General features: G+C 44.2%; 1 protein-coding gene across 2 annotated transcripts in view; it reads left to right on the top strand.

Moving 5' to 3' along the window:
- The first annotated feature begins 5,747 nt into the window (after positions 1-5,747).
- Positions 5,748-14,920, top strand: part of LOC146809264 (uncharacterized) — a 158,883-nt gene continuing 149,710 nt past the window's right edge. The window contains exon 1 of one of the 2 annotated variants that reach the window (XM_085614326.1): positions 5,748-6,061. The gene's annotated coding sequence lies outside the window, so the exon portion shown is untranslated. Of the gene's footprint in view, positions 6,062-6,121; positions 6,273-14,920 lie in introns of those variants that run through there. The other variant, XM_085614327.1, reaches the window with a different exon arrangement.

The raw sequence follows: 14,920 nt of genomic DNA, 5'->3' as shown, positions 1-14,920 counted from the left end.
CTGTCAGTAATGGATTTGGTTGAAGGGCTGAAAGACCCGTCTCTTGAAAGGGATATTAGATTGACTTAGTTGAGTTTAAATTTAATTCACGGACAGATCCTAGCTATGAAAGAGTTCTATGGTTGGGAATTACCCAGTTCAATCAATCAATCAATCAAGATATTTGTAGAGCTTGCTACTCACCTGTGTGGGTCTCAAGGCGCTAAGGGGGTGGGGGGAGCAGCTACTGGTCGAACAGCCAGGTCTTGAGGAGTCTCCTGAAGGTCAGCAGGTCTTGGGTCTGCTGTAGGTAGGCGGGGAGGGTGTTCCACGTCTTGGTGGCGAGGTGGAAGAATGATCTGCCGCCGGTGGTCGTTCGACGGATGCGTGTGATGGTGGCGAGGGCGAGGTCGGCGGAGCGAAGCTGGCGGTTTGGGGTATAGAAAGATAGTCGTTCGTTAAGGTATGCTGGTCCGGCGTTGTGGAGTGCTTTGTGGGCATGGGTGAGGAGCTTGAAGGTGATCCTCTTGTTGATCGGGAGCCAGTGCAGGTCTCTCAGGTGGGTGGTGATGTGGCTGTGGTGAGGGAGTCCGAGGATGAGGCGTGCGGAGGTGTTTTGTATGCGTTGGAGTCTCTTCTGGAGTGTGGCCGTGGTTCCTGCGTAGAGGGCATTGCCGTAATCCAGCCTGCTGCTGACCAGTGTTTGGGTGACCGTCCTTCTGGTTTCGGTGGGGATCCATCTGTAGATCTTTCGGAGCATGCGGAGGGTGTTGAAGCAGGAGGAGGAGACGGCGTTAACTTGCCGGGTCATGGAGAGCGTGGAGTCCAGGACGAAAATTAAGTGTGCGTGCATGGTTTGTGGGTGTCGTGGCAGCTCCGAGCGTGGCCGGCCACCAGGAGTTGTCCTATGCTGCGGGGATGGATCAAGTTGGCTCCTGGCTGAATAGCAACACATCGCCTCCATACATTATTACATGTAAGATGACTATTTGCATTGATGCCAACATTTTAGATGAGAAGAGTGTTTTAAAAAAAAAAAAAAATTATTATTGCCCGAGTTTACTTTTATTGAAGAAGCAATTTCAGGCAAAAGGCAGCTAAAATAAATCAATTTTTGTCTAATAAACACCGGAAGTCTCCCGCCTGAATCGCATATTGGCATGTATGTGTTCGTGTCCCGTCTACTGAGTACCTTTTCCTCGCGATGGATGTAGAATGAGAGATCTTCCCTTAACCCGAGAATAATAAAATCTCTACCCTAACAATCTATACATCCTGGTGTGGGGGTTGGGAGAGTTTAGTCCATTCTAATTTAATGCTCAGTTGAAAACAACATCCAGTCAAAATATAATAAAAGTAATTCATTTTTGAAACATTATTACTTCCACTAGGTTGGCTGTCAGAATTCCAGGACTGGAAACTTTTGCTATTCAGGTAACTTCGGCACTCCAACATTTTAAAGCAATGAGGAGGGAGATTTTGTAAAAAAAAAATCTGAGCATTTAGTTTTCCTGATTGACAAATATTAAAACAAGAGCAATTTTTGGCGGGAGACAGCTAAAGTAAAACAATTTTTGGCTTACAAAATCGGAATCCTCCCACCTGAATAGGGTCTGTTGGCATGTATGGTAATTGCACTTTTCTCTGGGATTTTTGGGTCCCTACAATGTTTAAAGTAAAACAAGTCCACGAATGCTACGTTAATGTTGCCTACGAAGCCAGGGCTAAATTAATGGTGCACGTGGAATATATAGGGATGACTACGAAGCAGCTGTGCAGAAGCAGGATTGAAGTTTGTAGCATTGTTAGCCAATCCTGCAATACCTTTCATTCTGCGGTGTTTAGGTTTTTTATCATTGTAAGCATTCGGTCAGTAGTTCCAGCATGGAAGGAAATTTTAACAAGCATTGGCATAGCCAATAGGTCTCGCTTTTGGGACCTTATAAGTATTTAGTTATGCAGCACAATATCCTTGGTGCAACAACATCATCTGTTGCATGGGTAAACACTTATAAGGTCCCAAAAGCGAGACCTATTGGCTCTGCCAATGCTTGTTAGAAGTAGCGGTAGATTTTAGGGGTCAGGGTTGTTTTAAGGGCAGGGGGCCAGGTTTCAGGGCTCAGGGAGGGGTTGAGGAAGTTTTCAGGCATAGGGGTCAGTCTTTAGGGATCAGGGTGGGGGGTTGGGGTCAGGGTAGTTTTTAGAACATGGAGCTCAGATTTAGGGCTCGACTGAGGGAACAGGCAGTTTCAGTGCTCGGGCAGTTTTAGGGCTCAGGGCAGGGGACTGGGTTAGGGAAGTTTTTAGGACGTGAAGGCCAGTTTTAGGGGTTGGTGCTGGGGGGACAGTTTTCAGGGCTGGGGCAGTAGCAGGGATCAAGGTCTGGGAACGGGCAAGTTTTAAGTACGTGGGGTTGAGTTTTAGGGCTCAGTGCAGGAAGGCTGGGGTGTGATTTTTACCACGCATATCCTTTACCAATTACGTCTTAATCACGAAATTGCATGGTAAAGATATGCATGGTAAAGGAATGCGTTGTTAAGACACATTCGTTGTTGGAGCAGCGTTGCAGAGGCAAGTGTGGTTTAGCCATGCGTGCTTCTGTCATACAACCTATTTCACACAATGGTTTACACTGGTACCACCCTCATGCCCACTGTTTTCCACCAGCTTTTAATGTTGCTGCCCCATGTTTCAACCTTTTTTTGTGCTCAACTGATGCCTGTTCATTCCTCAAATCACAAACCTCAGGTCCTTCAATTGTGTCTTCTGAGTAACTCTGCGCCTTTTCCTTACTCCCATCACCAACCCGCCTGCTACAACCATACTTTACCAAAAAGCCCTGTCTTGTTTTAGTTGTTTGGTCAGGTGTTTCAACTTTTTCCATTCCACACCCAATAATGGACACCATGGTAAAGAGAACCTTTTGTAAGAGTCTGTCAGTGGAATCAGCATAGTGAAACATGTGCGCTTGGCCCGCTGCATCAAAATAGTCAGTGTTCCATAAGCCCAGTGACTAATGCCACAGCGGTATATTATTATTATTCTTTGTATCTCTTTTACTTTACAGAGGGCTTCTGAAGGCCAAGGGATGACGTTTCTCTGCAGCATCATATGAGCACGGAGTCAAGGAACACAAATCCCATCAAAGCCAACATGTCTGGGTTTATTGTGCATTTAGCGAGGAGGAGACACACGTGTAGGAAAGGACAGAGAGGCTATAGCTGTAAATTAGCCACACATGCAGGTCAATGCAAGCATTCAAGGAGAGGACGAGAGACAACCAATAGCTTCACGTAGCAGAAGAATACTCAACTGGACTGAGCTGAGGCATAATTGACAATGGCTGGTCAAAGAAAGCCAATGGTTGAAAGGATTAGATCCAAAGACCAATCCATGTAAATTGTTAGCAATAGGTTTATTTAACAGCTGTACTGTCAAAACCCAAACCTAAAAACTTCGGAGTTTGCTATCCTGCTTGGTATGGAAATCCGAATACACTTTATTGATAAACATGCAAATTTGTCCAAAGAACCAAGTTGTGTTTGCGAAAAAATTAGAAACGCTTAACACAATTTTACAGCAGCTTACTCGTTTACCAAGCTTAAGGCTACTTGTACCTAATAAAAAAAATGTTTTCCAAGTCCCAGCAGAGTCATTTCACTGGTACTCCCTGCTTGCACAGAGGGCTTAGACATTTTAAACCCACTGCTCACGAGCAGCATTCACAGAAGTAAACTTGTTCATTAGGCCCTCAGAAGGGTGTCTGCGTCATTGGATATTTACTGGTGAGTAAGTCTTGGAACCATTCCTATCCAAATAACCTACATAAGATCAACCTGGAAATTCACCCTTACCTAAGGGCATATTAAAGAATTCATGTCATTAAAGAGAAACTGGTGAGCAGGTACATGCAATGTCGGCCAAATTGTATTCATTATGGTAAATTATCCACTTATTTACAAGAACACTTCCTGATAAACATATCATTGGGATTTTTTTCCCTAATGTGAGTTAGGTCAGCTGCACCGAGATTTATAAGTAGTTTCTGATTTTGGGAGCAAATCTTTACAATGATTGCTGCTGTTTTATAGCTTTTTGAAGTTTCTAGTTTCAACATAAAGGGTATGTTAAATGCCCAACATGTGTACGTCAACAGACCTTATGATGTTTTTGCCAGTTAACTTGCGGAGTTGTGACTTGTGACCATGTCGACTAGATGAGCTATCTTGGAGAAGCGGACTTCCTGGCCACTTACCTGACGCTACATTTTGACCTGGTAGTCACATGCGGATATGTGCATGAAACTCAGGAATTTGGGGAAGTATAACAGAACATCAAGAATGATAAAAACAAAACTGTTTACATTTCTCACATACAGCCACTTATTACAAATAGTCCATATGAAATAATGCACACTCACATTGTTGTGATGTAGAACCTGAAATACCCTGTTTACATTATTTAGGGCGTGTACTCTCGTCGAACCACGTTCTCTGGGCTACAAAAAAAAGAAGTAAAAGTAAGCTTTACATAAACATTTTTTTAAACAATTAATCCGCATAATACGGAATTAATTAGGAAAAGAATGCGCGAGAGTAAAACAGTTTGGGAAAAATGAAAGAAGCTAACGTGGGCTGCGCAGGTTGATTAACCTCTGAAGAGACAAGAAGGCAGGCTCAAGAGAAGAACATTAGCTTTTCTCTGCACAATAATAAGTAATGTACGTACAATTCACAAAGAAATATACAGAGCGATAATGAGAACAACAATAACAAAAACCTTTCCATTATCAAAGAGAAGTTAATAAAATGTTACTCCAAATATCAATTAATCTTTTTTCGTGAAAAGAAAACTTTACGATTTTAATGCACGTTTTCCAAGTCTGATTCTTCAGCAACAAAATTCTGTCTTAATGATTTGCTTCCATTTGACTAGGTCTTTCTCCATCCATACATGTCTACCTAGACTTCCTGCTGTTCAGAAATAATATTCCGCTTTGGCTATGAGTGAACTTATCATCCAGAGATATGTTGCTAAAAGCGTAACCCTGAAACGCGTTGAACATTATCTCTTAATATTTTTTTACGTACATTTTAGCACCCCACACATGGGTAGCAGGGCGTAGCTTCCATTGGTGCGGCAGGTGCAGTGACAGCAGGGCAGGGAAATGTTCAGACCACTGATCCCTGATTATTGATGTATTTTGTCATTGAAACAGCAGCCAGGGGGGAAATGTCCTTCCTTGCACAAGGGAACCTGAAACACTGGCTATGAACCTATGACACTGAGACGTACTAAGCGCTATACACATATTAAAATAGTACACAATATACTACAGCATTCTTTGCCACCCTAAGGCTGCCTTGACATACAGACAAAGCAGAAGAGATAAGGTTAAGGAAAAGAAGGGACAAGAAAGAAGAGAAAAGAGTGACGGGATGATGAGATAATGATCTTCGCCGGGGTGTTTGGATCCGCCATATGGCATTCAGAATTAAGGCACCCGGGTGGCAACGAGAGAGCAAGTGAGGCAAAGCAGGAACAACAAGCGGCCGGGCGGCTGCGAAAGTGATCGCGATCAAAGCGGCCGTGGCGCCGCGAAAGTGAAAGTAATGCGGTGAAGCGTGGCGCGCGCGCCCGCTCACATGCACTGTAGCTCTAGGCTTGCCTGGTAGCACTTTTTGGAGCCCTCTCAAAAAGTCTCGCCAGACCAGCGCATGCGCTGGGTCAGGCGAGACCTAAAAAACACACGAACTAAACGAAAGAGTCACGCGCGTGGCAGGGAACCCACGTGGTTCTCTAAAAATGTAACGGATTTTGAATGAACTGACATTTTAGTCTTTTTAGGCGACTTTAACGTTTCCTGGGGTTTAGCCATCGCGATTGTTGGATTCGCTGCCTCGTCCTAGTCTACCACACATTTAAGAGCAAAGTTAAAGTGCGCGGTCTCTTTTAAATTTAATTGATGTCTAATGAGGTCATTGGTGAGCAGCCAGGTGATTTGCATACACCCGGTTCAGGTCAGAGGAGAGCCTCGTGCATCTTGTGCGGACAGTGAGTGGGTCAGGAGAGACATTGAAAGGTTGGTATCCAGGTGAAGCGCGCGGTTACTGATGCTGGCGCTCTCTGGGCCGCTCAGGGGTTCCTGAAATGTTTGTCCTGCCAGGAGCGTATGTAAATCTGTCTTAATTCCAGATAAAGAAACGCGTGTCTTTCCTCTCGCTTTTTTTTTTCTGAAGTCTGTGCAATACACGTAAGGAACGTGAATGTCGTTCACCAACTGAATACTGGAGGTATAAGAATATTTGTTCCTGGTCCTATTTGGTTGTTTTATGGTGTTTGTGTATCCGAATTTACATCTTGCTCGCTGGTAGAGCGCTCTGAATGCCTCTAGACAAAGTCTGGGCCATACAAAAATCGCTAAAAAGATTACAAAAATACGCACGTGTAATATTAGTAGTCCATAGGACGAATCATTCTGTGACTTAATTTTCGCTTTCTAGAGTAAGTATGCGGTCGAAAGACTGCAGGTGAAGAAGCCAGAACAAAAAAAACTGATGTTTCTTTGATTTAACTATATTTTTTTCCAAAAAGCATCTTACTTGTTGTGACTTTTTTTTTGTTTATCGTTTTTGTAATGTTGAAAACGCAACCGTGAGTCCTCCTACGTGACTTGTTATTTTTTTTTCCGGAAAAAAGGACTGGACAGATTGCGTTACATTTGACAGGCAACTGTTGTAAATATTATTTGACCATAATGCACCGAGTCTCCGCCAGGTGCTGTTGTTTCAGTGATGAGTTTGCAATACGTGATTTCTGTTTGCTACGTCGTGGGAAAGGCTAGAGGAGTCTAATAAAGTTATGTTTAACTGGGAAGCCACATTACTGAAGCTATTGGGACACCAGCACATATGTACAGAGAAGTTTTAAAGCATGAGCTCAGGGCCCAACATTACCGTGGGCCCCATGGAAAGTAAAAAAACCTCGCTAGTAAGCGGCCTCTCATTATTTTCATATCTTGGCCCATATCGGCCTACCTCTCTACTCCTGGGTCTGTCTCTCTCTGCCCAGCGGCATACAGGAGCCCTGAAAAGCCCAATGTCGCCTGTTTTTGTGTAAACCCTGTTTCTGAAAGAACTTTTGGCATCATGCGAGCTTCGATGAGCAGAAAATAGGTGTTAAAATCATCTAAAGTTGTTATGTACCAGGCCCTAAAAATTCTTAAGACCGCACTGCACGTGTACCAAGAAACGCTTGTAGGAAACGAAGTTTCAGAAACAACTTGTAAATGAAGGGCACTTTAGGACGGGAAGGTTTCTGCAATCATGGGCATGTTTAGCCAGACTACCTCATTAATGAAAGCTTAGTCTCCGCACCACAGGCAGAAAACTTATGGTTAGGGTGACACCCCTCTTCCATTTCTGGACTTTGCATTTGCACATCATTGTCGGGCTTGCTGGTCCAACTGGCTCAATTAAAATGAACCAAGAGTAAATCTACCAGAATATATATATATATATATATATTCACTGAAAAAACCATAGGTTTCACACATGTTATAGTTAGCGGAAATTTTACTGATAAAAAACCAATGAAATTGCCCTGTTATAGTTAGTGCTGGCAACTATAACTCACGCGACCGCAATCCTCTGCTGATGCTAATACTGTATTTAGACACTTATTTGCCCATGTCTTCTTCCATACATTTTTAGCTATACATATATTACAAATATTTTTTTTTTATAAAGACACATATGTCATCAGCAGAAGATTGCGGTCGCGTGAGTTATAGTTGCCAGCACTAACTATAACGGGGCAATTTCATTTGGTTTTTTATCAGTAAAATTTCTGCTAACTATAACATGTGTGAAACCTATGGTTTTTTCAGTGAATTTGCAAGGTTTTTTAAATGCTAATTCCTAACTATAACGTGTGTGAAACTTATGGTTTTTTCAGTGAATTTGTACGGTTTTTTAAATGCTAAGTTACTTTACGCCATTCGAGGCGTGCGCGCCCACTTAACGCAGTGCGTTCCGTGCACGGTTTTTATCAACTTTAATAAGCCCTGTACATTTGGTGGCCTTCGGCCACCAAAAGCACAGGGGGTGGGGTCAATGTGGATAGTGTTTTTTTTATTTCGATTTTATAATTTCATGTTGCCAAAATATAGTTTTTTTACTGATGTAATAAGCCCTGTACATTTGGTGGCCTACGGCCACCAAAAGCACAGGGGGTGGGGTAAGTGTGGATAGTGTTTTTTTTATTTCTATTTTTTACCGTACGCTTACGGTAAGCGTACGGTAAGCGTACTCGGCGAAATTGCCGAAAAAAAAATAAAACCGTTTTTGCTCTTGGGGGATGTTTGGGGACTCCCTCAACATGACTATGTGGGAGGGAGTTGTCAAAACAGCCCCGTAACATGTTTTTGGGCATCATGTTTGATAAATAACACTCAGTGCGAGAGACAAAATGGCGGACGCCGCTTCCTGGTTTCGGCCGATTCGAATGTTTACTAAGATCTAAGAGCCAATCAGAATCGCGCTCGCGCACGCCACCGTACGCGTACGGTAAGCGTACGGTAAGCGTACCGTAAGCGGGCTCAGATATATATATTGATTTAAAGGCTATTTTCTCAGAATCTACTGAACAGATTTACACCAAACCTACAAAAGGCACTTCCTTGACCTACGGACTACCTCTCTGCCAAATTTCTAGTAATTCTGTTCAGCCGTTCGGGCTGTAGCTCGTTCTAAAGGTCCTATGGAAAAATGCATGGGAAAAACGCGTTTTGGGACCCCCCTTTTATCTCAGCCCCCGCTTGACGAATCCCCCCGAGACTTTCAGGGTAGGAGCGGAGCGTAGCGCCCCACCTATTTTGAGAAATTCGCGAGGATTCATCGACCGGCGCCAAAGTTATTCAAAATAGAATGTTGCGGATTTCCTATGGAAAAGGGGTCCTAACTATAACTACCTACTGGCGACCGCCAGTAGGTAACATACATACATACATACATACATACATACATACATACATACATACCTTCACTCTCCCGGAATGAGTAAAGTGGTGTACTACTGACTTGGAGCCATCTGGTCGCCCTTCATAAGGCACCAACTTCAAAGGACAAGTCAGAGACTAGATCAAGAGAGAATAAAACAAAGGTCAGAAGTGATGTAGTAGACTAGGTAACTCAGGGAAGTGAGACAGTAAGGTTATTGAATCCAGAATCAAGTGCCTTTTGAAGAGAAGTTTCAGAAAATGTTGCAAGAGAAGCCGACAGACCAGGAGGGAATAAGTTCCATATGCTGGTCACCATTCATAAGAAAGGTGGAGTCATGAGTAGAGATGTGCAAGCCAGAAAATTAACAGGGAGCAAAGTTCTAGCCTGGCTCGAAGAACCCGTGCAGGATCTAGGTGCTAAAAACTGCTGACTTTACATAAACATCATGTAACAATATAGAAAATTCTCTTCAAAATTCTAAAGTGTATTTAACACGCTGGATCTTTTCTTAGTACATCAGATTATATCACAGTATTGAGAGGTCATTATTAAAAGTGATCCTTGTTAAACATGATTTTAGACATATTGCTTCCCACCGCCATGGTGGTAATGGCATTAGTGAGCTAAGGGACAAGTCTGTTGTCATCTGTACTGTATAGGAGGCTTTGGTCCTGTTCTACAGGAACCAACACTCCATTATACTAAATCGAGCTAAAGAGGTGTTTGTACACTGCACATCCTAAGCTTGTATTTGTGAATGTGCTCGCATGTGTGATTGTTAGACTTGGCTTTTTTAGCAAGCTCACCCATAAACTGTTTGCTTTTTGACCTCCTTGTTTTTTACCTATATTTTGTTGGCTTTAGGACTCTGGGCACTTTACCACTGCTAGTCAGTGCTAAAGTGCATATGCTGTCCATGTAAATTGTTTATGGATTGCTATTTCCATAACTCGCTTATTTGATTTCTACCAAGTCCCTAGTACAGTGCACTGTGTGTGCTCAGGGCCTGTAAATCAAATTCTACTAGTGGGCCTACAGCACTGGTTGTGCCACCCGCACAAGTAGCTTTTCAAAGGTTTCTCAGACCTGCCACTGCAGTGTTTGTGCACAATTTTTACCTGAAATGTCGACCTAGTAAGGGCACCCAATTGCCAGGCCCTTCCATTCTCTTACATCCAAGTCATCCCTAAGGTAGCCCTCTGGGCAGGTGCAATGTATTTAAAAGATAGGACATGTAGTGGTGTACTTTTGCATGTCCTAGTAGTGAAATGCTGTGTATTTCATTTTCACAGTAAAAAGGCCATCTCTCCCATAGGTTAGCATGGGAGTTGCTTGGTAACACTTTACAAATGTAGCTAACCAGTGAGAGCTGATAGAAAAATTGAGTTTAGTACGCCTGATCTCCGAATTTTAAAGATGCATATTTGAGTTAAGATGAGTTTTATATTGTGTTTGAAAATGCCACTTTTAGAAAGGGTTAAGACACTCTAGGTGTGCCACGAGGGAACTTTTTCATCCTTTTCTCCCTGCCAAGACAACACCCTCTAAATGTACAATCCTTTGCCTTCTACACAGGCAGGACATAAAGCTGAAGCCTTTTCCAATGAATAATTAAGTGTCCGCCTAGTGGTATTTGTAGTCGGACTGTACACTTTGCACGTTAGTTGTGTTGTTATATTGCTTTCCACTGTGTTGTATCACATCAATGTTTCTGTATGGTTTTTGTAAGTGAATATCCCATGAAAACGTTCTGTCTATTTACACAAAGTGTTGCCAGACACATGACATGAAAATAATGCCATAAACTGTTTCTTGAAAAAAATTAAAGAAAAGTGGTATAAATCACACTAACTTGTCAAGTGCCATCCAAGGTTTCATTTTTACAATCATTTATTTTGAATGTTCTATCTGGACACCTTGTTTGTTAAATAATATTAGAGTGGTCTAGTCCAGGTAGTACAAGGACCCAAGCCTGCTTTTTTTTAACCACTTTTAGAAAGTGGGCATTTTCTTGCATGACCACCCTGTAAGCCTCTGGCCTTTGTGTATTTCTTGTCTGGGTTTAGAGTGACACGAGCAGGGGATGTGAATTTACAATAGACAAACACAAGGTGGGTCGATGGTTTGAGGTGTGTCCTGCCTTTCTTGGGTGACTCATAGCCAGGCTGAATAGATCTGGCTGCATTTAGAGTAGTGGGAGGAGTTGTTGCTTGTACCTGAATGGACTGTGGCTGCCTCTCACAATGCTGTCTCCACCTCCTGTGGTGAACCTGGCCTGAGCCAGGCTGAACTGGTTTATGTGTGCCAGAGAAACTTTGTACCAACATCAAAAGGAAAATGTGGTATACATGTTGGAGTCCTGACCCCGGAGATTTAGATTTCTGCTGGACTAAGGAGCCAGCCAGGTAGAAGTGCTGGAAGAGCTGCCAGTAAGAGTACGGCCTCTTTGCTTTTGCTGCTTTGTTGGGTTGGCATGCATTTGCTGCTTCTGCCTTGGGCAGGGAAAGAGCTGGACTCTTCTTTCTGCACACTAAAATGCCGATTCCGATCCTGGAAAAACCGGGTACGAACCGTCGGTCGGAGGGTTTTCTCCGTCCGACTCGTACCTGGTAAAAAAACATTACAAACATGGAAGTACGATTCGCACGGAAACACCATTTCCGTACGAACCGTAAAAAACACCGACCGACGAAAATATCCATACAAATGTGATCCGGGAAAGCGCCGACGTGACGTCGGGACGCATTCCGGCTGCGTTTCACGAACCAGGAAGTACGATTCGAACCGACAGCAGTCAGGACGGCAATATTTTTACGGCACCCAAAAAGTGCCGGAAAAGCTAAGTACGCCGCGATGACAGCGGAATAGGGGGCCGTTACGTGCCGTACCCCCCCAAGCCCCCACATGTACGCCCCGAACCCCCACCCGTGTACATACAGACCGTACCCCCACCCGTGTATGTACACCAGTGTAGGTACGCACCGTACCCCCACCCGTGTATGTACGGCGCGAACCCCCAGCGCGTAGGTACGCACCGTACCCCCACATACACGGGTGGGGGTACGGTCCGTACGTACACGGGTGGGGGTACGGTCCGTACGTACACGGGTGGGGGTTCGGGGCGTACCTACACTGGTGTACGTACACGGGTGGGGGTACGGTCCGTACGTACACGGGTGGGGGTTCGGGGCGTACATGCGAGGACTGGGGGGGGGGGTACGGCGCGTATGCGGGCAAATGTCTTCATGGTTGCTATGGGAGTTCGGTCCGGACGGTGTTTCTTCCATACGGTTGTAAAATCGAAAGGACGGAACTGATCGTACTTGCGCGGTCGGACTTAATTTTTCCGATTCGTACGGTAAATCGTCCGGGGATGTGTCGGAAACTTTTTTCGACCCGAGGACGTGTGGGGGAATTTTCCCAATGCGATTCGTATGGACTTTTTCCCATGCGAATCGTACTTGCCAGTTTGTACGGTACTTGTATGATTCGTACGGAAAAAAATCCGGATACGATTCGTACGGGGAAAATTTCTCCAGGATCGGAATCGGCACCTAAGTGTTTCCAAGGGCAAGGCGCCCCCGGCCACTTGTTCAAGACTTCTCCGGAGCAGCAAAGACTTGTACATCTTCTGGGTACCGGCTTCTGAAACTGGAGGTTTCAGCTGCCACAGAGGAGAACGGTAACCCGATGCAGTCAACACTGCTGCCGGCTCCGTGACCTCAGGGCATCAGAGGTCACAGCCACACTACACATGGCAAACCTAGTCTCCCAACACATACACCACCAAGCAAGGTGGGTACTGCACTCCACAGTGCACCACCTCACTTCACTCCGCCCCCCTGGTCTCACCAACGCTGCTGCATGCAGAAATTGCCACCACTGCCTGCAATGTGGTTTGGGGGCACTGCTTGTACGTTACATGGTGAACCACCCCATCCCTTATCGCAGTCTTGGGTCACCGACGCCATCCCCAATGACTCCAGATCCTCAACTGGCACTGTGGCTTGCACCACCCTACTACGCACCGCAGCCCTGGTCTCCATGATGCTGCTGAATGACTGCCACTGAGCCGCTGCCTGCACCGCAACCTGAAAGCACTGCACCGCCCCGATTCAAGCCGCAGCTTCGAAGCCCACCACCGCCGGGCCGCACAACATCGGTCCACCAAAACCATTGGGTTTGGGTTTTCACAACACTGCAATAGCCCAGGACAGAGCTATGAACTCCGAGGAACTGTATATAAAGCCTATTTTTGCATTATTTGCAGTTTTGAGCAGTATGTTGGAATTGTATAATTTTGGTCTTGTTTTACATAGATAAATATTGGAGATTCTTCTATAATTAGTCCTTTTTGTAGGGTGGTTTTTATTTTTTTATTTTTTTCTGTATTCCTTTGAATTTTTGTGCAAACGCTTTACACACCACCTCTGGGATAACCCTGAATGTGTACAAGAAAAATGACAAAGCTGTTCCTGAAAGTGGGTGAGATAGACAATGTTGTGTTCACGGGCAATTGAAATTTGGATATTGAAGCCCTCACACAACCTGTAGGGTGTCGTGAATCACGTACCCCTTAGGATGTATCGCGTCATCATCGGGCTGCTCCTACGTCGAGTCGGCTGGTGCAATACCCGACGGGCTCTTGTTTAAGGAGCACTCTTGTGGAGATCTTTTTATCCAATGCTGCCTGTGGGTGAATGGGTGTGTGGGGCTCTTGGGTGATGTAGATGATGACCCGATACATCCTAAGGGGTACGTGATTCACGACACCCTACAGGTTGTGTGAGGGCTTCAATATCCAAATTTCAATTGCCCGTGAACACAGCATTGTCTCTCACCCACTTTCAGGAACAGTTTTGTCATTTGTCTTGTACACTTTAAGGGCATACTTAGCTGGACCTTTCCCGTAAAGCCCTTTTACGCCCCCCCTGTTCATTCTTGATACATAACCCTGAATGCTCATGCCAAGCTTTCAACGGGGCGAGCAAGGGTAATTTTAAACGTGTAATCCACGTATCCTGACTAGATTGGTGGATTCTTCCAGGTTTAGGTGCATTCCCTAGCCAGTCAGAGAACCCATTTCTAACAGTGATGACAAAGAAAGACCAGCATTTGCAATGCAATAGGTCTCGCATTACTGAAAGTTTGAGCTCTTGGCATTGCATTATTATTTGCAACTCCAATTGGTCAAATTTTCAGTAATGTGAGACCTATTGCATTGCGAATGCTTGTTTCATCACTGCAAGCATGTGGTGTCACACAATTTAAAATAAAGACGTATGTAAAGTTATGGGCAAGGTACAGTAGGTACCACACTATAAAGCATTATATAATATTTATTGAGTTGCTCTTCAATTGGTAATATTAATACTTTGTGGAGAAATGCACTACGATTCTTGTGTGAAACTGCAAAAGAGAGTTTAATGATGTGTCAAAACATACGAGTTGTGTATTTTGGCTATATATTTGTATAATTTTGCTTAAAGTAGTTCGTTGCCAGCATGTAATGATTGTGAACCGCTGACTGAGGCCAAGTGAAGTATAGCCAGTCAGTGGAATTATGGGCAGCAGAGGGTCAATTCATGCAGCAGGGTTGACTAAATTAAGCGGCATGATAAAGCAAATTACGCAACAAGTGGTACATTCGGTGATCTTTTTTTTAATTTTTTACACCTGTTAGGTGTCTGGGCATTGGTAGCACATCGTTAGTGTTGGTATATCTCCCACATATAGTAATGAGGAACAGAAAGGTAACCAGTGAGCCTGTGCAACAGGCCTTCCACTGTGCAGCAACATATGTGACGGCCCTTTAGTAACATTTGGACCGTTTAAGCTAGAAACGTTTTTCTGCTAAAATCTGCAGATTATACATTAGATGATAGATCATGTGGCAAATATGGCACATTTCTAATTATGCAAAACACTCTGCGACAGCA

This window comes from Triturus cristatus, chromosome 7, assembly GCF_964204655.1.
Source record: "Triturus cristatus chromosome 7, aTriCri1.1, whole genome shotgun sequence".
Taxonomy (NCBI): Eukaryota; Metazoa; Chordata; class Amphibia; order Caudata; family Salamandridae; genus Triturus; species Triturus cristatus.
Note: the sequence above shows the minus strand (reverse complement) of the source record. Positions and strands in the feature narration are given on the sequence as shown.